This window comes from Topomyia yanbarensis, chromosome 3 (genome assembly GCF_030247195.1).
Source record: "Topomyia yanbarensis strain Yona2022 chromosome 3, ASM3024719v1, whole genome shotgun sequence".
In the NCBI taxonomy this organism is placed as follows: domain Eukaryota; kingdom Metazoa; phylum Arthropoda; class Insecta; order Diptera; family Culicidae; genus Topomyia; species Topomyia yanbarensis.
In genome coordinates this window covers 53174890-53199162 of record NC_080672.1, presented here as the reverse complement: position 1 = coordinate 53199162, position 24273 = coordinate 53174890, and the positions used below count along the sequence as shown (strand labels likewise).

The following is a 24273-nucleotide window of genomic DNA, read 5'->3' as shown; positions in this document are numbered from 1 at the left end:
CCTGCGGAGAAAAAAATTAATAGGGTAAGGTGGGGCAAATCCGACCGTTGGGTAAACCCGACCCCCTCTGTTACCGAAAATCAGAAGCACTACGCGAACTAATATTAATGTTGTCTTGTAGAGCATCGAAAATAATCATAATGGTGGTATGATAGCATTTCATTAGTCTACATTGAGACGCTCAAACGACAAAAAGTGTGTTTTTACAACTTTTGATTTGACTTCTGTGCATCATTGACTACAGGATATTTCTGATTGTTAATGTGATTGCATAATAAATGTAAGTGGATTTAAATTATTTGATTAAAGTCCTACAATGTGCGTAGACGAATTTGGCTCAACTTTTTTCATATTTTTTTTAATTGCATCGTAATGAAAAATGACGCAGTGGGGCAAATACGACCACTAATTATTGGGGTAAATCCGACCGCTTTTTTGCTAAGAAAATTTTTATTTTTCAAATTGAAATATATTTTTATTGTTATTATTTATTATTTTTATGCAAAATGGTTCATAAATACAAACGAAAGACACAAAAACGTGATGAATATATTGTATTGCTCCGATGCAAATGCGAATATCATTACGTGCTACTGCTCGTGATTTTAGCATTCCAAGATTGACATTGAACTCCACTTTCGTTATGTTGCAATTCAATAACACAACATTCATTGATTTATCATTGAAAAACCATAAGATTTGGATAATATCTGCACTAAATCAACCAAAAACATAGGGGGTTGGGTTTACCCCACCATTTTTGAAAACAGCAAAAATGAACATTTTCGTAAAACGCTTGTATCACAAAATATTCCCAAGATCCAAATAAAATGCTATATATAGAAAGTTGCCCAGGAGTCTAAGCTTTAATTTGGTATATAAAACGACTTGATCCAATGTAAAATGAGTATTTTACAGCTAAAACCATTTACTAGGTCGGATTTACCCCACCTTACCCTACAGAATTGTAATTTTATTTTTATAATAATGCCAAAGCTTGTACACGATAAATGTTGCTTATATTACGAAATCTTCAATAACATAGGTATCTCCAAAAATGTCTTGAGAAACTAAAAGCAATCACTTTTTATTATATTGTATTATTTTTTGTATGTCTTGTTTCCCCGGAATCAGGAAGCATAAAATAGTTCATCTACCATTTGATTCAGTTAAATATAAGCAACACTACCGGCTCTCATCTGTCCGGAACTGGAATTGTTTTTTATAAACCGAGCATTTCAAAATTAATTCAGTGAATGATAAATCTAGCATAAATTTTCGGCAAAGGTGCAGAGGTATATACGGTCTCCATAACAACGATTGCTACACTAACATTCCTTTCCTTCCCCGATGACTGTATGACATTACAACCTTCCCATCGGCTGCTATTGAATTTTGAGTTATTGGACCTCCGGTTCCGGAGTTACGGGTTGAAGAGAGCGGCCACACAGCAAATTCCCATATAAACTATACTGAAAATGCTCAAAGGGAGGAGTCAAAGAAAATTTCAAAATCGAATTGGCATTTTTGATGCAAAATGTATTTAAAATGTATGAAACGTCGAGATTTTTTGACTATAAAGGGTTCTGTGTTTTAACAAAGGCATAGCTAGGGGTATACAGTGAGTGGTTACCCCCCACACATTACCATTATTTCGTCTTACATGCATGTGAAGCGTTTAAATCAAAGATGGTCGGTCTTGATTTTAATTATTTCCGGACAAACCTTCGTGGAATTCCTCTCTATAGGGTGTATCAAATTGCGTCACTTTCAAATTGCTGTACCTTTTTTTTTTTTTTTTTCTCATTAGGTATTTTCTATTAAAATTTATGGGTGAAATTTGTTCAATTTATATTGTTTACACAGTGCACGTTTCAATAGCAATTGTGCAATGGAATTGGAAGAACATCAGAAGCGTGACCAAATTTTGTGCACATACCTATAACATCCTGATCTCTCTCACCGAGCCATTAACCAGAATCTTGCAATGGTCCAATCTATGACAAGTCGTGTTTTTAAACTGTACAACGAATTGTTGGCCGTCGATTAGTCCAATATGGCCTGGTAGCTTTTTCATCGCAAAAACATCTCCCAAGTTTTAACAGCATTGTGGACACATACCACGGCATTTTTTGATTTCGGTTGGACCGAATTGTCTTTTGATATTTTTTCGAACAAATATTTCGAAATAACAAACCTCAACAGTATATTTTCTAACAGGGCGTTCTAGGGTAAATTTTTCATCTTTCGTAGCACAATTGACCTATCTCTTCCATTTCGCTTACTTTTAACATTCTAAGAATGTTTCAATAGCTGAGGAAAGTGCTTGGCCTTTACACAGTTCCTGATAGCAGTAGTTTTCTACGAAAGTTTTCCAAATTGTCCGTGTAAATGAAAATTATTTCCTCCTCCTGTTTTCCATTTATTAAATAACTCACCCCCTCAGAGTAATAAAGGCCGACCAACTTTCAGTGCGATACACTTTCACCACTTCCGTCTGCCAGCATCGTGTAGATTCTCCATGAATAATAAAGCGAACATTTATTCTCACATTGTTGCCATTAAATTAAGCAACGATATAGACGTCGTGGATGATTTGAACGTTCAGCATGCCGGAAGGCAACGCACCGCGCACCGTGGCGACCGGAACTGTTCGGTGTCATCCCACACCCATCCCCCACGCTGCTGACTGATGTTCCCGTGTCGGAGCCATTTCAATCGCGCAAAAAGGTTCGAAACCGGGGGCTGTGCGTGAACGGTGGCTGTTTTATTTAACTTGATAAATGTAAATACATACAGTCACCGCCGCACTAGAAGCAGGCCGCCGTCGCCGCCGACAGGTGCAGGGAAAATTAAATTGCGGCTGTCAAACGGAAACCGTGAGGGTGGGAAAATGCCTCCGGTAAGCAAAACAAAGGTTTCTTATTTGTCTTCACGTATTTCAATACGGTTAGCAGGAAAAAAAACTGGCAGATTGTTTGTGGATGTGACTAATTGAATGGGCTCCGTTAGTTACCTCATATATCATAAAAGCGAGCTTGCTTTTAACACCTATACTTTTAATTTTTGATTGAGTATCTCTCGCATAGAATTTATAATTCATACGAGTTAAGGATGCTGTAAAAACTTCACAGCGAAAATAAAAATTCAATGAATTTAAGTATTATTCTGATACTATTTTGTAAAGACTGAAAATCGCAAAACTCATCTTAACATCCAGAAAAGATGCACGTAGAATAATTTCGTACTCACGTTAGTGGCTAAGAAAGTTTTAATTTTCCAAGTTTATTAATACCGTTAACCCACTGCATTATACCGTAAAAGTGGAAACTTAAAACTGACCCCTTCTCAACGAAAGTTTTGATATCCTCATTCTAACCTGTACATATTCGAGTAGGAGCCGTCGATGCGATATGCGCTCTGGACCGTCACTGAGAAACCGATGGCAAAAAATCTTGTATATATAAAATGTTTGTCAAGGTGAAATCAAATCTACGAAAACATTGAAGGTCTGAATAGAAAAATTGCGAACAGTTTTTTTGTGGGTCGGAAAACGTCGCACTTTGCAACTTGAACAGCAACTTAAAGAATTTCCTATACAAAAGCAAACCAAGAGCGACATTCTGGCAGTGTTGTTGCGAAACAAAGAAACTCATACTAAACCATACACATGCTTTGCCAGATCGTAAAATAAGACATATTTCATGCTTTCTAGTATTTAACATGAGTTCGACGGGGCCGTACCAATCCAAATGCCTGATTATATCAGAATTTGTCTGGGAATTATTACACCTAATTTGTGTATCTACCATTTGTCCTGCACGGTGTTGAAAATTCCTACCTCATCCTCAGTGATCCACTGGAAGTAGTCCAGTTCCAAATCCCGGCCAGAACATTACTCAGAGAAGCTACGGTTATGGATATAATTATCGTGTTCCGAGAATCGTTATAACAACACGCAATAAAATGAACTCCGCAGAGCCTACACAACGGTAGTTTGTGTGTTGCGTCGTCGCCATTTATCCTGACCCTCGTAACCGCAACTATTAAATATACCCGATGCCAAGGTTGACGGCCAATGTTACCGCCTTCGCCAAACCAGAAACTGGGAGGAATAAAGTCATTACTCATCGCTGACAAACATAGTTGCTTCCACCCGATATTAGTATTATTATTATTATTATTATTACCCACCATGACTATGAACGATAAACCTTCGAGTTAGACCAGCACCGTCCACCTGACAATGCGAATGTGGCGACCGTGTATTCTGTGCTTGTATGTATAAACGAAACTACCTAATTCGCGCCAGCAGCGTGACATCGAGCACACGGGTAAAGCGTTCCGACGAGTCCACCCATAGGTGCCCGAGTGCATTAAATTGACGGCTCCCACCACGAAAGGTGGGAAATCGATTAATGTCTTACCCTACTGAGTATAACCAGGTCAGGACTGCCCATAACACTAACGATCAGCTCCACAGGTTGTGTACGTTTTGAACCGTCAACGCTAGGGTTGTGGTACCGGTAGTATCGGTTCAGAAAATTCCGAGAACACCGCCGAATCATTTGATCGCTATAACGGTACTGACTGAAAACGAGTAAATTGGATCGGCATTTACTAACATTCTTGCTGAGATTTGCTGTAAAATGGTTTCTCGCATTTTCACATCGAGTCGCTTATCAGTACTCAAAGCGTACAGAACCCGATGCTAAATAAAAGTGCGCATTTTTACGCACGGACACATTAAGCATGTTTTAGTATGGTTTATTGTTTCTTTTATAAAATCAAATCATCGATTACTTACCGGTTATTTTACCGTTAGTGATGGGCAAATCGATTCAGTTTAGAGAGTGAAACGTGTTCGATTTACTCACAAAATCAATTTTTGAAAGATTAAGTAACTCTTTTAGAAATATTACAAAAATATTTATTTGATTTTTGTTTGAAGAAAAAAAATTTCTTCCATCTATACAAATAAGCATTCATCGCGATTTTTTATTTTTAGGTGATTCATGACAACAATAAGCTGCCCAGCAACTCACTCCAAATGCTAGTATCTTGTAATGATGAATGAGCAACTACAACTACCACAAAATATTCCGGTCTAAATGTTGTAATTAAACAATCTAATAAATCGCTCTACAACTTTTTCAAAAAGAATCGTAGCTCATTAACTCTTTTTCAAGAGAAGCTTCTTTCGATTTATTTGCGATTCACTCGCCCATCTCTAGTACCTGTACTTTAGTATTGCAATTCCGGGACTATGGTCGGTACTAGAAGCCCTAGTCCATATAGAAGTATTTTCCTGTTGCTACATGGGACGATGTTTAATAGCTTTTGTTCTTAAATTGCTTCCGTTGTTGGCTAGAAATTCCATTATAACGCAATAACCAGAGTTTATGAAGGATTTAAAGCGATATAATTTCGCACACGTGTGAGCAATTTCGAGTATTAGGAAAAAATGGTAATCCTCAATAAGCTGAATAGTAACCAAGTAAGTTTGCAAAGAAATTAGGATTAAACTAAGAAGGGCATAATAGCTAATTTTAGTTGAGGAATTTGCGTTTGCAGCTCGTCTCATCAGTATCATGGCAGTCCGACTCGGCCACGTTTTAATTTCACTATGTTTCTCTTCAGTTAACATAAGTTCTCTGATAGCGAGAACTAATTTTCAACAAGAATGTATGTAGTGCTAATTCGCTAATATTAGAAATTGGATACTTTTTCAAAACTCTATTGAAAACTTAATAAATTACTGACTAGAGAAAATTTAAGTACCCCAAACAGTTTCCCTTTCTTTGATACTTCTGATTCAACTGTATTCTTCGACACACCCATGAAGGAAGAGACCCGTAGAATCCCGGATCATATACGCCCGCAAGTGATCCCTAATATATTTTATAATAAATTCCGAGAAGTCGACTGTAACAAAATGTTCTACACCGACAGATCAAACCTCGATGGGTTCGCTATGTTCAATGATAATGTCACCGCTTTATTCAAGCTCAATGATCCTGCTTCAGTTTACGTCGCCAATATAACTGCTTTTCAGTATACCCTTGGGATCATCGACACTTTGCCCACAGATCACTACTTCATCATTTCGGACAGTCTCAGCTCTATCGAGGCTCGTCTTGCGGTGAAGCCTAAAAAGCAATTCCCGTATTTTCTGGAGAATACACGGAAGTCTCTGCGCAAGTTATCTGAAAAATCTTACCAGATTACCTTTGTTTGGGTCTCCTCTCATTGCTTTTTCCCGGGTAATGAAAAGGCCGTTAGAAGGTGACATCTACGAAAGACCAATTTGCTTCAATGAATTTTTCAGTATTTGTCATCAGAGGACACTCAACAGTTGGCAAAGCTCGTGAAGCAATGGAGAACTTAGACGATGGCTACATTCTATTATCCCGAAGCTATCAACGAAGCCTTGGTTCAGGGGGATGGATGTGGGTCGGGATTTTATACGTGTAATGTCCCGGCATATGTCCAGCCACTACACCTTGGATGCGCATTTGCGGCGTATTGGGCTTGCGCAGAGTAGTCTGTGCGCTTGTGACGGGGGCTATCACGACATCGAGCACGTTGTCTGGGTGTGCGCCGGGTATTGTGACGCCAGGTCTCAGTTAAAGGATTCCCTTCGGGCCCGAGGTAGACCGCCCAATGTCCCAGTTCGTGATATTCTGGAAAATCGCGATCTCCCATATATGTCCCTCATTTACATTTTTATCAAAACGATAAATATCCTAATTGAGCCCATCTCCTTTATTCTCGTTTTTAGAAGTCCCTGTCCTGCCTTGTGGAGCCGACCAGCACCAGAGTTCCTCTATGTTACTGCCGTCGCCCTTACCATGCCTGCACAAAAAGAAATTAAAGTGAGAGCAGGTCGATGGTCTTGAAGGATTCCCCGCGGGTCCGACGAATTCCCGTTCCTTGACATCTTAGTAACCTGAGGTTCTAACTCAGTTGCAGTTGCAAGTATTGTTCTTCTTCCCCTGCCATCGCATCCGCCTACTCTCCCCTGTTCCTGATACAACTTCTGCTACTGTTACAAAAAACAAACTTGTATTATATTCATAGTTTTAAGATAGCTTTAAACTTTTTCATAAAAAAACTGTTCATCCCCATCTTGTAAGATAACTGTGAAATTTCTCATAAAAACTTGTTCCTCTTCTTGTATATTAATATGTATTCGTAGTCTTAAGATAGCTGTAATTTTTTTCTTAAAAAAAACTATTGCTCAATCTTGTGTATCGAATCGTATTTTTAGTATTAAGATAGCAGTAAAAAATGTTCCTTTAAATATTAAAAAACAAATATTTCTTCATAGTTTTAAGATATTCAAAATGTTAAAAAAGCGATTTGGCACCACCAAGCTAACGCATTTGAGCCTATTAAATAAACAAACTGAATAAAAAACCAGTACCTCAAACCGTTTTAACAGATAAAATGTCATTTTACCGAGTTCGGTCGCTTTGAAATCAGTTTCTGATACTCTCTTGGGAATCTGATGACGGTATCCTGTTTAGGATTCCGATTTTCTGAAACCTCCATTAACGAACTCTTTTTTACGTTATATTAGATTTACGTAACTTTTTTCACGAACTTAATTCAGAATTGGGAACCAAATTCATGAAAAAATTAAGGACGTCCAGTACGGAAGTTGTATATAATTTAACATATTTTTAGCTAGTTAGAGTAGAACGGGGTCAAATAGGAGTGGGGGTACAATGGGTATATTACATTATCGTTGCTATGTTATTGCAGAGGTCGCTCGTGTTGCGCGAATTAGATACATGGTATAGAATATCGTTGACGGCTGGCATTTCAGCTGTTATCGTGGATCAGAAAATACTATGGCGTTGCTTATTTTTTCACGTGTTGTTCTGCGAAAACGTATTGTGATACGTCCTCAGTACAGTACATTTAATCAATGTAAAAAAATTGTCAAGAGAGTTTTTTGTTACGTAACAGTTAATGCTGCACTTGAGTTTGTGTTGGTCTTTCGATATTTTTGGCACTGAAAAAATACGGACAACAACATGAAATATATGCTTGAAGGAACGATATTTGGAGTCATTTGGAGGCACTATAGGACACCACTATAATGTAAATTTGAGTTATTTTGACAGGAAAATTGTGCGTAATTTTGTGCGCCAAAACGAAGTGAAGAGGACATAAAGAACGCAATTGCAGCTGTTTGAGATGGGGCCAGTATTTGATCAACCTCATTACGTGCTCGTGTGACAGGAAAATGCTCGTAAGCGAAAGCGCATCAGATTCGCTTGAGTTAACAATATAATAATTCAAGGTGCAAAAAAACGCAAACGTGGTCATCCCACAGCTAAGCAAACACGTGAGCCGGAATACACAACTTCCATTCCACACTCTGGCGACGACGAGGACATCGAAAAAGTCATTCACAAGTACAAAACCAGACGTATCTTTATAAAAAAACTTGTTTTACATTTCTTACAAAAGAAAGGTATAGGATTCGCTCAAATTTTGAAAACTTTTTCCAAGGCCTGGAGGGCCGAGTTTCATATACCAATCGACTCAGCTCGACAAATAGGGACAATGTATGTATGTATGTGTGTATGTATGTATGTATGTGCACAAATGTCATGTAATTATCTCAGCAACGGTTGAATCAATCTTAACGAACCTAGTTTCAAATGAAAGGCCTTACGTTACCATTTGACATTTACATTTTTGTCTTTGGATATGTTGTTTACTTTCTCAAAGAGATCATTTTGTTAAAACACAACATGTTTTAAGCAAATAACTTTCTAACAGGCAAATCAGTCGCCCTCATAAATAGAAATTCTTTAAAAATACCTTTTTAACAAGCCGTAGAGTGTCTAAATCCGTTCACGAACGGTGAAAATATTAAACATTTTATGTTTTTATTCCTCACTTAACAATTTTCAATAAATGAAAATGAAATCGTTACATAAAGAGTATTGCTTTACTGATGTTTTAGCGGTAAAACTAAACCATTTTTCAATACCGGGAGTATGAAAAACCTCAACGTGATTCAAAAAATTCAATTCCGAAAACAATTTGTGAAATAACTGAATAATAAATTAACCATTTCTCAAAAATTAATATGTAAGTTCACTTCAAAGTGAAAATTTGTCCAGTTGATGTATTTACCCGTTACATTGAGCATTACGTTGAGTAGTGACGTAGATGGGGTGATACATGAATACACAGATCATCAAGTAATCCACCTAATAGTAATAAAATAGATGTCTCATATAATTCATATTCATATTATACTCGTAGTGTCACCAATAGCATCTGTATTTTTGAATCACAGAATTCTAGTGAATATTTGACTTCTTTTGCAAGATTTATGTTGGTTATGGCGTAAAATTTACCAGTTGCATTATTTACAATAAGGAGGTAAGGAATCAAAATATCGCCCAATATACAAAAATAATATAACAGCACTAATCATCACTTACCATTCCTCACACGTCCACCCCCACTCTCTTCCTTGGTGTTCGTGACAACTGTCACGACTCACATCTATCCTGCTGTTTCTCTTCCCATTTGTAAGTTGTGTCATAAGATCATCAACTAATCTGAAATATTTGTTAATGCCCAAGCTAATTTCCATGTCAACTTTTGAATAGGGGCCTCTTCATAAGTAACGCGGCACCTTTGAGAATAAATTTTACAATTGTTTTGGAGTGCATCCTGTTGCAAGACTACAAGTAAGAACTTTTTCAAAACGTGCCTGAAGTGGTCATATTTTGTTTGACGTAGAGCTGGAATAATTCCATCTCTTCACGAAGACTTAGACGGAGCCAAACATTCAATCGTCCATTTGAACGATTCGGTTGTCACAATTCTACGACCTCCAACAACAAGAACAAGCTGAAAAAACTCAGGTGCAGTCGTCGGTGATGGATTCGTACTACCTGGAAAGTGTGTGTCAAAAAGACAATTGAGTATTACGTCTTGTCAGACGAGTATTCATCATTAGTAGTTCCAATTGAACTGACATGAATGTCTTTCAACTTCAAAAGTTACTTATTTAATCTACTAGTCTCTTTGAGACTTCAGACATTTGTGCAGAGGCATTTCCAACAACTTCGCTCAGAGGATCGAAGGGTGTTCCTATATGCTTTGCATCCAATCCGTCCCTGCGTCTACGATTCCTAGCTCTTCTACATAACTGTCGAACAAGTTCGGTATTCCACCAGGGGATTCCTGTAGAAGCGTGCATTACCCGGAGCAGACAAGCCTCTTGGTATGCTGCTACTATGAGTGAGTTTGTTTTATCCACGACCTCATCCAAGTCACTTGGAGACCCAATCATCGTAAAATACTTATGAATTTTAGTCGCCGCGCCCTCTACGTAGAGGTCCCAGTTCGTAGTTTTGGGATTACGATATTTGACGGTATCTAGCGAGACGTTTAAATGATCAAAGACGATGTACTTATGACCAGATATCGACGGTTCGAGCTCGTTTTGGTACGAGTCAATTTGCTAACTCATGCGTAATACCATCAGAGCAGACAGTTACATCTAACACCTCTACTTTGCCAGATCGTGTAAAAGTTGGGCGATTTCCTACTTTGAGTATATGCAGATTTGTACTACTTTAGTATTCCCTTAATTAAGCGCCTCTTCAATAGTTTCCTGAGCTACCTCAAATTATATGGTGGGCATTTCCTTCACCGCCGATTATGAGAGGCACTTCTGTTTTCAGTCGCCTCTTACGGCATGGGAGCAGGAAGCCAGTGGGTCAATTCTTGACTGAGATACTTTAACCCGCCAGATGCCTCACGGCGTTTGTCCAATGAAAGATAATAAACTGTTATCAACCTCCAAGTGGACTACGGCCGCTAGAACGCTGCTTTAACCAACCGTTTCATACAGGTAGGGCGATAATAGGAAAATACTCATTACCCTATCTTTAAACTTTCCCTTTACATTACAAGAACTTTCTGAACTACAGGATTTAAAATCTATAAGAGCACAAAAATAATAAGTTATCTACAACATTAGTATTCTCTGCATATAACATGGGGGTCGTGATACTAAGTTCGATATGGTATCGAGTTCAGTGGATGCTAAAGGTTATCCAAGAACGTATTATGGGTAGTTAATGACGGAACTCTATGACTGACGCCATTTTAAAATTCAAGATGCCGACTTCCGTTTTTGGAAAAATTCTCTATGGCTTCTAACAATAGTGTATTTTCGATTTGAGCCTAAAAATCTCTCATCACATGTTTATTTTAAAAGGAAAGTAAAGCCATTGTCATCAGTACATATGTTGATGGACCGATATCTAGGGTCCAAGGTATTCAGTGTGTACAAAGGCATATGGACAATAAATGCCTAACCCCAACCTATCCTTACAACTAACTTTTGTCTATTCGTTTGAATGCCAAAATAAGTACGACCTTTTTCTACCACACAGCTGCTCAGCGAATAAGAAATATCCTTAATCCTCAGAAATGTTTGGCCTGGCGAACCTGTATTTTGTTCCTTTGATGTCTAAGAGAATGAATAAATCAATGATATTCGATCATTTTTACTTCAAATTCATGATAATTCGAGAAATATAACCTGAGACAACTTCCCTTTTTGGCAGTCAACAAATACTTGTTCGTTCTATTTAGTCGGAATTTTGTCCAAATCACTAAAGCAAAAAAGTTTCGAATAACGCTAACTGACAGCTTGGGCACCGCATGCCAATTCAATCTCTTTCAAACTGCTTCTATAATGGCACAACTAGCTACAAATAAGGTAAGTTAAAGAAATCTGAAATGCACGACTGCCAGTGGCAGGTAGCCAAGACGAATGAGTTGAACTAAGTGAACTACATGATGCATGTTGGATCTAGTGTCCTTTTTCGTTATCAATCTTCTCCGAAAGAAGAAAATTACTTACCAACCAACCAACCAACCATCCAACCACGAACAGTGGCAACTTTGTAAATGCGGAAAAATCTCGGACAGACCACAAATCCAACCATTCCACTGGTATATCCTCTTCTGGTGGAAAACCAATACTTCTCAAACTAAAATCCAATGCATGTTTCATCTGCTCTGCTGCTACCTATAGACCAATCGCAATCGTTGAATCCGGAATGCATACCTACTAAACTGAATCCCTGCCTGCGTTCGTATGCCGCACCGGACCCGATAGCTGAACATGGCGAAAACATTTGTTTGCTCTTATCGCTCCGTCGTGGTGCTGGAGGTGTATTATGCATATTGAAATTCAGAGGAAAATGTTTTACAAATCGCTCAAGCCCGATGAGTAGCGCAGGGAAAGTTGTGCACTTATTTTTGTGCCAAACTATTTGTGAACATTTCAATTCAAACTTCTGCTTTTATCTGGGAACATAAATATACCTAACTGTGAAAACTTGTTTTTTTTTTTCATTTTCGGTACCGTTATGCAACGCCACATTTTGCCCCACAACTCCTTCCGAACAGACAGAACATTATACGATTGGAGCTTTCGAGTACGCTATGAAAAGGCTGAATAAATATTACTTTTTACGCCATTGTTCCCTGTTCGGCTTATGAAACAAATATTCGAGCTTTTTTTATTAAAAAGGTACAGGTACTTAATTACCCACCTACGAAACGAGGCAGTTAATTAGAAAAGACCTTCCTGTTTCATGCTGCGCTAGGAGGAGAGATGGAACGAAAATGGACACCCTACGTACACTGGACTACCGCAGAGTTGTATAGTATAAGTAGTTTCTATCAAAGAGTGAGTCGTTAATTATATCGACACTTCAGATTGATTGATAAATCGGCTATACTCAACGAAATGAAACGAAAGATTTATAGAAGTTCAGTGTATGCATTTATTTCAACTTACATACGTCGGTGTAGCTTTGAAATGAGTAAAATGCTCGATTATTGCGATTAACGCTAGTCGTTTACGGTACGTTTTTCGCAGTTTTTTCACTTGCTTGTCATTTCCTTCGTCCTTGATCACTCCTTTGGTCTTCTGAACTTCGTGTTTCATCGTGGCCCAATGGGTTTCAATCGGACGAAGCTCAGAACAGTTTGGTAGGTTCATGTCTTTCGGCACAAAATTCACTGAATTAGCCGAATACCTGTACGGTTTTGGAACAGTTGCATTACGCCAAATCAGATCGAAATAGCAGTTTTTGATTATACTGTATCCAAAACGGTAAAAACCGTTTTCGGAGGCACTCAGTTTTGTAAATCTCCCCAACTATGGAACCAATGGTCACCAATGGTTCACTATGTTTGCCACGAGTGCATATGGCTTGCCAAATCAAGTACTTCGAAACAAATTTCGGCAGCTTCTTTCGCTTAAAACGGTCTTTCACAACAAACTTGCCCTTACTTGTGAAATATTTCGGTCCAGGCAACTGATTCGAATTTTCTTGTTTGTTTTCAATCCGGATCGTTTCGTGGTCCTCTAGACGAAACTTTGCGACATATCACATTTTTGGCTTAGTCTCACGACGAAATGTTTGGGTTCCGCTTGAAATGAGCAATTGGCACTCTGTCGGTTTTTACATGTTTTTCCCGATTTTCGTCCCGCTCCTGACTCGTGGTCTGCTGTCATCCATTCCTGGAATCTTTGGAGGACCTTTGAGACGATCGAATGATGTATATTCAAAAGTTTTTCCAAGGAACAATGCGACAAAATCCCTTGGCGCACGGTTTGCTGATTTTCTTCCACCTCGACCGATAACTCTCTGACAACTGCAAAACTTAGCGGATGTACTCTAAAGAGAAACTGGGCAAAATTTTGTTACTTTCGGTCATGTAAGAAAAAAGTTACGCTAGTTTGAAAGTGTCGCAATAATTAGCGACTCACTCTTTATACAAACAATTCTGAGCCACACAGAATATACCATTACCTTAGCTGTCAAAAATTAACTAAAGCAAAATAACAGTTGATAGATATGCTCATTGCGAATTGCCACTGGTACCCAGTTTTTTCAGTAACTTTTCAACTACATTTGAGTTTTAGATATTTCATAAATAATTCTTCAGGGGAGCTTCTGGTATAGTGGCAAAAATCAACTTCATTTTTATCCGCTTAATTTTTGGTACCGAAAATCTAGAATAGTCTCCCGCAATCTCGGTGGCCACAATAAACTTTTTTTGTTTTAAATAGCCATGTATTTCTCTCGCTTACACACGCAGATTTCAATCTATCGGCAACATTTTTCGAAAAACTGATAGCGATAAAAATACAGCGCAAACAATACACTCTAAGCTACTTTTACCCGAACTTTCAAGAGAAAATACCCAATGTTTTTTTTCTACACCATTTTTTCTATAATGTAATTTGATGTCGGAAACGCTTCAATAGCATTTTTCTCGAAACCGTGTTTTTCAAATTGGCGAAGACGGTAGCTTGTCGATGAACCACAAAACAAAAAATTAAAATTTTTTCTCCCTATTATTTTGAAGAAAAGCGAGCGAATTTTACAGTAAAATTTGAGATTGTTCAGTGTTCATTTTCCGAAACTCGATTTTTTTTTTCTATTTTTGTTTTTCGTGCATCGAATAACTACAATAGGTTTGTAGCTTTACAAATCTTGTTGAATTTCCCATGTCAGACAACTTTATCAAGAGTTATCGTGTTCGCCGCGGCGCTCCTCGATGTGAAAACGATTGGACTTCTACTCTTAGAACTCTCGTATGTGTGGTTCTGCGTGACTGAAAATATTTTTTTTTTGTACACAAAGAATGTATGAATAGATCTCAACATTACACAAAAGATCCATTGTTGCCTTACCTTTCAAAACGTAAAACAAAATAACTTTCGGTTTGACCACTTTTACACCAGACGTCTACCTTTAACCGATTTCTTATATTCATCTTGGAAGCCTACTGGAGCTGTGGGACTAGATTCTCGGAAGGATTCAGATATGTGCGAGTGCACGCATTCCGCGAGCGCGTGTGTCATCGCGAAGAGCTCGAGCGTTTGTACGTTAATATGTTCGATCGCGGGTGCATTTTTATGTCGCGTGTGCGTTTGTATGCCGCGTGTGCTAACGTATAACTTCGCGTGTTTAAATTCTATTTTATGATCGTGTGACCCTTTTCGCATATTCGCGTGTGTTCTTGGATGATCGCGCGCGGACCGTGAATCTAATACTTAATTTTCGATGTATAGTTCAGATACTAGAAGAAAATGAGTTCTTCAATATCACTAGAGTTCCCGGTCATGTCGCCATGGAACGTGTTGTCTAGTGGATATGAACGTTATTTTTTGATTGGTCCAACTGAACGTATGGACCTAAGTTGCTAGGACGGAGAGTAAATATTTTCGGACGTTACTGATACAGTATCGCACGAACACAGGCGTTTGAGACAGCGTTTGTAACTACGTAAATCTCTAATGCCAATTAATACTAGCAATTAATTAATACTAAAACGGTCCCTAAACAGCAATACCAACACATTAAAATCCATTATGCGTCGCGCACATGTTTCATCAATTTTAACACGATAAATATTAACGCGTCGGATTGTCTAAAAATGTGAAGTACTTCGCTTGTCTTTATCCACTTTGTATTGCGCATCAAGCAAAGCGAACACAATGTGGATAAAGACGAGTTTCGATTTTCTCTACACGACACATTTAGTATTTGAAGATCGGCTTCTAAACATAGTTAGAAATAAACCAACTCGGAGTAGTGGTGGGGTATTTCGGTCGGTGATAAATTGAAATTTCTTTTCTAACTCGGACGTCAACAGCAAGCATGAACGCGAACCATGAACAATCCTTCCCGTCTTGTACGGGAAGCAAGACCTACGGTTTGGATCCGCGTATCCGAACCAAGGGTCCGGATCCAGACACTTGTCTGGATCAAAGCATCAGACTGGGCCTGCTTCAGGTCCGACTCTGGTAAGGGAAAAGGGGATCGACTAGATTCGGGGACTGGTCCGAATCTAAGAACTGGTCTAGATCCGAGATCTGATCAGGATCCGGGAACTTGTCCGGATCCGGGAACTTGTCCGGATCCGGGAACTGGTCCGGATCGGGAACTGGGCCGGATCAGAAAACTAGGCCGCATCTGGAAACTGCCAAAAAAAATTATTTCGCTATTAAACTTACTTTCGTCATTCCACCGTTTATTACCTTTACGGTAATATGCAATGCGCAATTGCAAGGTCTGTTACCAAAAACACAATAGAATCTTACCCAGAAGTAATAGAAACATACCCGTGGGATTTTGGGTGTAGTTGACTCTGTTGACTCTATTGTGGCTTGGTGATGTTTACTATACCGTCTGTCCCATCAACCTACGGTAGGGATCCGATCGATAAGAAATTATGGGAAAATAATGATTAAGGTAAATTATTAAAAAAATTGGGATAAAAATAAAATAATATAACATAATTCGACAATGTGAAATAAAGCTTTTCGTCTTGTATTATCTCGTAAAACATATACATCTTAGATTCACTGAGTATTCCGAGCGCAGAGATACGCATCTGAAGCCTAGTTTAAGTGGCACTGAATAGTTTTAGGACCATTTTAACAAATAGCACTGCGAAACAAAATACAATTTTTCTTTGGGAGCAGAACGAAAAAAAAATGGCGAAAGTCCCATGAAACCCCGGGCGAAGAAATTTTTTAAATAAAAATTGAAGCGGGGTTTCACAGATTAAAACCAAACAAATTTGATTTTTTTTTAGTTCCAAATTTTTGAAAAAAATTCGGATATCAAAAATTTTAATGTAACGCCTTATGATTTAAAAAAAAATCACTGCGAACTGGGTTTGGGAGCAGAACAAATAAAAAGATGGCAGGGATTTGGGGTTCCAACTTAATCATTACAATAAAATCTTAATGTTTTTTCAAAAATTGCTATGTTCTTGGAGCTTAAAACTTTTAAATTTGTTTTAGCGGTTTTCGTTTGTTTTGGCACTAGATGTGGATGTTTCATGCATTTTTATACATATTTCGACAAAAAAAATCGATTTTCAACATTTCACTCTCTCCCCTTTGGATTTTTTGGAATATTATGAAATCAATAATCAAACGCCGCACTCCCTCTTAATGTTTGATTGAGCTAAAAAATTGCATAGATTCCTTTTTCGGTTTAATAGGCATTTTATGTAAGATTTTATGCGAAAATTCAATATGACCATTTTCATTAATATCTTCCCTCTTGAACAACCCTAGCTCTCCACACAAATTTTGGTTTTAATCTGTGAAGCCCCGTTCTAATTTTTTTCGAAGATTTCTTCACCACGGGTTTCCTGGGCCTCAAACTGCCCCAATTTTTTCCGTTCTGCTTCCCGATCATGTACTAAACAGATATCGAGGGAAAAAGTTAAGGCCATGTTCAATATTTTTAGTTAAATTCTTCGAATACATATACAAATATAGCAGTTTTTCCGTACTCCGTGTTCTCCAAAACCCTATAATTATAGTTCAATACACAACTAATATGTCTGGTAAAAATACTAATATTGATAATTACAGCTCGGTAGAAAAAATTTGACAATCAAGATTAGGGACATTTTTTAATTAATTATCGCCAAATAACGAACCATCCTATGCATTCTTCTACACACATCAGTTCATTTTCGGCAAAATCAAGTTTGAAACAATAAAATATAACGATATAATCGCGAGATGACAACACGCTTTCGCCGAAATATTTTTTTTTGCATTATTGGCGTATGTGCACTATGCATCGCCCCAAACGATTGATAGATCTTTTCAAGCTCCTGAGTGTGCTTCTTTCGATCACATGAGCTAGAAAGTATTTAGATCAATCAAAATTAATCGACATGACGTCGATATCGTCCACGCTTCCAAGAAACCGAGCATGGTGATAAAGCAGAATCTTTTGGACAGATCATGCGCCCGGAAGGTGTAGTACGACCAGGTTCTGGCGAAGTACAAAACATTCCTTCTATTGGATGACGAAACCAATGCCAAGATGGGTTTCAGGCAGGTACAAAAGTTTCATTCCGTCACAGCTCAAGATGATGTCTCCAGCAAATCCGTGTTGTCGATAAACATATCCAAAAACAGCTTATATAGCAAGAAATTTGTGGCTGCGGATTTAAAATCAAACTTTTTATATCCAATAAAATGATGAACTTTAAACTGCATAAGCGAGAGTGACTGAAAAAAAAAATTTCATTAAGGTGCACTGAGAAAGCCCTTACAAAATCTTCATGAAAATCAATTAATTTATTGGAAGCCATTCGTTTTCGAGCTCTCCATCGAGACAGAGGTTGTTTTTTCTAGTCCGTAGTGCTGTGTGAGGCGATAAAGAATAAGAATAGTTTTAATCCGCATTCAAGGTTATTTTGCCAGTTCGGTTCGGTCCTCAGTCTTTTGTTCGCGTGTGAGGATTAAACAATAGCCAGCTGTATAAGCTGGATCGGTTCGTCGTTGGACACCAGTTTAAAGCTAAGTGGTTTTTGTCTTTTGTAACACATTTATTGCTTTCTTCCGTCTGCGCGGGCGCTGACCCCGTGCGTTGACGTTTTCTATGGTTCCCTCTCCGGATGGTCAAATGGAAGTTGAATCGGGTTCAACTTCTAAGGCTCCCCCCCGGCCCAAATGCTATCCAGAACTCTCAACTGGTCCATTTGTGGTCTTCTTTCGGCCCAAGACTAAATCACTGAATCTTCTTCAGATTTCTAGAGACCTGACGGAACGGTTCTCGGCTGTGACCGAAATTTCAAAGGTCCGCTCGGACAAGATAAGGGTGTTGCTAGCCAACTCAAAGCAGGCAAACGATATTGCTTGCTGTGAGCACTTTACGCGGGATTATAACGTGTATATTCCAGCTGTAAGAGTACAATCCGAAGGCGTCGTAACCGATGAGAGTTTGACGTGCGAGGATCTGCTGAAGTACGGGGTTGGCCGATTCAGAGACCGCTTACTTCAGCCAGTTAAAATACTTGAGTGCAAACGTTTGCACTCAGTAGTAGTTGCGGGGGATGGTTCAAAAACGTACCCCCAATCAAACTCTTATCGGGTGACCTTCGCTGGTACCGCTTTGCCAAATTTCGTCCTCTTGCACAAGGTTCGTCTGCCTGTGCGTCTGTTTGTGCCGCGGGTCATGAATTGCACAAAGTGTAAACAACTGGGTCACACAGCCACCCATTGTAGCAACAAGGCCCGCTGTGGAAAATGCGGGGAGAATCATCTAGATGATTCGTGCAGTAGGCAAGCCGAAAAGTGTCCTTACTGTGCGGAGAGTCTGCATGATATCTCGGCATGTCCCGCGTACAAACTACGCGGGGATAAACTGAAACGTTCCCTTGCGGGACGATCCAAACATTCTTTCGCAGAAATGTTAAAGAATGCTACGCCACCATCCTCAGCAAACATCTATACTCACTTGCCTCCTGACGAGGGCGAGGCTGGTAACCCACAAGAGGGAACATCTACTAGGGTGCCTAGAATTTATAGGAAGAGGAGGAACACTTCCTCTCGTAAAGTTCCTTGTAAAGGCCAGAAGGTGTCCCTTGAGGGGGCTCCGAAAGTCACATCTATTGGAAGTGTTGCAACCAAACCGAAGCAATTAGCTCCTGGTCTCGGAGGATTAAGCTCAGAGAAGGAGTTCCCAGCACTTCCAGGAACATCAAAAATCCCAAGTGTTCCTTTGTTTCAGTTCGAGAGTAATCACAGCACTGGAATTATAAAACTCTCGGACATAGTGGACTGGATAATAAAAACTTTCAATATTACTGATCCTATTAAAAGTCTTATGTTAGCTTTTCTCCCTACAGTGAGAACATTTTTGAAGCAGTTGACTGCTAAATGGCCCCTCCTCTCAGCGATTGTATCCTTCGATGGCTAACTCATCGAACGAGGTCACGGATTTGATCACTGTTCTACAGTGGAATTGCAGAAGTATCATCCCGAAAATCGATTCCTTCAAAATTTTAATAAATAATTTGAGTTGCGATGCATTTGCATTATGTGAAACTTGGTTAACTTCCGACGTAGATCTTAACTTCCACGACTTTAATATTATTCGCCTGGATCGAGACACCCCCTATGGAGGAGTGCTTTTGGGGATCAAAAAGTGCTATTCCTTCTACAGAATTAACCTCCCCTCGATAACAGGTATTGAAGTTGTCGCTTGTCAAGTAACAACCAAAGGCAAAAGCCTTTGCATAGCTTCCATATATATTCCCCCCAACACCGCGGTTGGGCACCGACGGCTACAAGACATCTTAGAATCCCTGCCAGCACCGCGACTAGTTTTAGGAGACTTTAACTCTCACGGTACAGCATGGGGTTGCCTCTATGATGATAACCGGTCTTCCTTAATTCAGGATCTTTGCGATAACTTCAATTTGACAATTTTAAACACGGGTGAAATGACACGGATTCCTGCTCCTCCAGCGCGCCCGAGCGCCTTAGACTTGTCCCTTTGCTCAACATCGCTGCGGTTAAATTGCACGTGGAAGGTAATTCCTGATCCCCACGGCAGCGACCATCTGCCGATTGTAGTCTCAATCAATAACGGTTCAAGGCCATTGAAATCAATCAATATTTCGTATGACCTCACACGAAATATCGATTGGAAGAGCTATGCTGCCGCGATATCCGACAACATCGAATCTACCCAAGAACTTCCTCCGGAGGAAGAGTACAGCTTTTTGGCTGGCTTGATTCTCGACAGCGCGAATCAAGCTCAGACTAGGCCAGTACCCGGCGCGAACATACAAAAACGTTCTCCCAATCCCTGGTGGGATAAAGAGTGCTCAGACGTGTACGCAGAGAAGGCCGCCGCGTTTAAGACCTTCCGGAACGACGGGTTACCCGCCAGTTTTCGACAGTACGCGACGTTAGACAAGCGAATGAAGAGTTTGATGAAAGCCAAAAAACGCGGTTATTGGCGCCGGTTCGTCGACGGATTAACGAGAGAAACATCGATGAGCACTCTTTGGGGAACAGCCCGACGTATGCGAAATCGAAACAGTACTAATGAGAGCGTGGAATATTCAAACCGTTGGATATTCGATTTCGCCAAGAAGGTTTGTCCGGATTCCGCCCCGGCACAGAAGATTAACCGCGCCGCGTCTCCTCACGATAGCGCGAACGAAACACCTTTTTCGATGGTGGAGTTCTCACTTGCTCTCTTGTCGTGTAACAATAAAGCTCCGGGACCAGACAGAATCAAATTCAACTTGTTGAAGAATCTGCCTGACTCTGCCAAGAGACGCTTGTTGAACTTATTTAATAAGTTTCTCGAGGCTAACATTGTCCCACTCGATTGGAGACAAGTGAAGGTCATCGCCATCCAAAAACCAGGAAAACCAGCCTCCGACCACAATTCGTACCGTCCGATCGCAATGCTATCCTGTATCCGGAAGTTGTTCGAGAAAATGATTCTATCCCGCCTCGACAATTGGGTCGAAGCAAATGGCTTACTGTCAGATACACAATTTGGCTTTCGCAAAGGCAAAGGGACGAACGATTGTCTTGCGTTGCTCTCAACTGAAATTCAAATGGCCTATGCTAGCAAAGAGCAGATGGCATCAGTGTTCCTAGATATTAAGGGGGCTTTTGATTCAGTTTCGATCAACATTCTTTCAGAGAAGCTGCACCAGCATGGTCTTTCAGCGACTTTAAACAACTTTTTACTAAACTTGTTGTCGGAAAAGCACATGCATTTTTCGCATGGTGACTTATCGACATCACGATTTAGCTACATGGGCCTTCCCCAGGGCTCATGTCTAAGCCCCCTTTTATACAATTTCTATGTCAACGACATTGATGAATGTCTTGACAATTCCTGCACGTTAAGGCAACTTGCAGACGATGGCGTGGTGTCTGTTACGGGACCCAAAGCTGTCGATCTACAAGGACCATTACAGAATACCCTGGACAATTTGTCTGCTTGGGCTATTAAGCTGGGTATCGAATTCTCCACGGAGAAAACTGAGCTAGTTGTATTTTCAAGGAAGCGTGAACCAGCACAACTACAGCTTCTATTAATGGGTCAAACTATCGCTCAGGTCTTCACAGTAAAATATCTAGGGGTCTGGTTCGACTCGAAAGGTACTTGGGGATGCCATATTCGGTATCTGAAACAGAAATGCCAACAAAGGATCAACTTTCTTCGTACAATAACCGGAACATGGTGGGGTGCCCACCCAGGAGACCTAATTAGGTTGTATCAAACAACGATACTGTCGGTAATGGAATACGGATGCTTCTGCTTTCGGTCCGCCGCGAACATACATTTCATCAAACTCGAAAGAATTCAGTATCGTTGTTTGCGTATCGCCTTAGGGTGCATGCAGTCGACCCATACGATGAGTCTCGAAGTGCTGTCGGGCGTTCTCCCGTTGAAAAATCGATTTTGGGAACTCTCATATCGATTGCTCATTCGATGCGATATCTTGAACCCGGTCGTGATTGAAAATTTCGAAAGGCTTGTTGAGCTCAATTCTCAGACCCGTTTCATGTCCCTGTACTTTGACTACATGGCGCAGAATATTAACCCTTCTTCTTACAATCCCAACCGTGTGCATTTCATAAATACTTCTGAATCTACTGTTTTCTTCGACACATCCATGAAAGACGAGATTAGTGGAATTCCGGACCACATACGCCCACAAGTGGTTCCAAACATTTTTTATAATAAATTCCGAGAAGTCGACTGTTCTAAGATGTTTTATACTGACGGATCAAACCTCGAAGGATCCACTGGCTTCGGTATTTTCAATCAAAAGTTCACCGCCTCCTACAAACTCAGTGACCCTGCTTCAGTTTACGCCGCAGAACTAGCTGCCATTCAGTATACCCTTGGAGTCATTGAAACATTACCCGCAGACCATTACTTCATCGTCTCGGATAGCCTCAGTTCCATTGACGCTATTCGCTCGATGAAACAAGGCAAGCACTCCTCGTATTTTTTGGGGAAAATACGGGAGCTACTGAGTGCTTTATCTGACAACTCTTTCCAGATTACCTTGGTATGGGTCCCTTCTCATTGCTCCATTCCGGGCAATGAGAAGGCAGACTCCTTAGCTAAGGTGGGTGCCTTAGAAGGAGACGTTTACGAAAGACCAATTTGCTTCAGCGAATTTTTCAGTATTACTCATCAGAGAACCCTCGAAAGTTGGCAAACTTCGTGGAGCAGTGGAGAGCTGGGAAGGTGGCTACATTCGATAATCCCTAAGGTATCGACGAAACCTTGGTTCAAGGGGATGGATGTGGGTCGTGACTTCATTCGTGTGATGTCCCGACTCATGGCAAACCATTACACGCTGGATGCACATCTCCGGCGTATTGGGCTCATGGATAGTGGTATCTGCGCTTGTGGCGACGGCTACCACGACATCGAGCACATTGTCTGGGCGTGCACCGAGTACAGTTCCGCTAGGTCTCGTCTAATGGATACCCTGCGGGCCCGAGGAAGACCAACCAACGTCCCGGTTCGAGATGTGCTGGCAAGCCGCGATGTTCTCTATATGTCCCTTGTATACACCTTTGTGAAAACCATCAATATACAAGTCTAACTGCCCCTTGTTATCTCCTTATCATTCTCAGAACGCTCTTCCACCTGTATCAAACCATCTGTATCGAATGAGCCAACAAACACGGGACCTACGGCACGAACATAACACGCTTAACTCGAAATGTAGCCGATCCACATCTGAGCCGTACTACGAAATCGTCTGGAAAAACCCCTGCCATCTTGAGGAGGACCACCCGGCGTCCCAGTACATGATTCCCCTGATGAAGGCCACCCGAGTTTGTAATCCATCCGTTGATCTCACGATGCCTGAAACTGAAATAATTTTCTCTCCCTGCCATCTTTGTCTACCCCCCCTCCCCTGACTCTTATACCCAGAAGAAACACTCCTACCCCCCCCCCCCCAATATCATCACGAAGCATTTAGCTCTTCTTGTCTCTTCTAGTCTTAACTATTATATTATATAATCTCGTTGAAATTGCCCAACTCTACTACCCACAAAAATAACTATAATTACGAATCTTTACAAAATTCAATCATGCCCTCTAGTTATGCCTAGTTTTAAGTTAGTCGTAAAAAATTGTCCCCCTTAATTAAACATTATTTGCTCCAATAATCTCACTGATAAAAATGTCAAACCATATTGCCACAAAAACTAAATGACACCCCTAATCTAACGAAAATAATATTATCCCCTTGTGTAGATATATAAGATAGCTATAAAATCGCATTAGTTTCATTTAAAAAAAATCAATATGTGATCCCCTAGTTTTAAGCAATTTAAAATGTAAAACAAAACAAAATTGGCACCTTTAAGCTAAC

The 24273-nt window shown here is 40.0% G+C and overlaps 1 protein-coding gene across 1 annotated transcript in view; it reads left to right on the top strand.

The window, feature by feature from the left end:
• The window catches only part of LOC131689292 (uncharacterized), a 165224-nt gene that overhangs the window by 113374 nt on the left and 27577 nt on the right, over positions 1–24273 (top strand). The gene's annotated exons all lie outside the window — the stretch shown is intronic.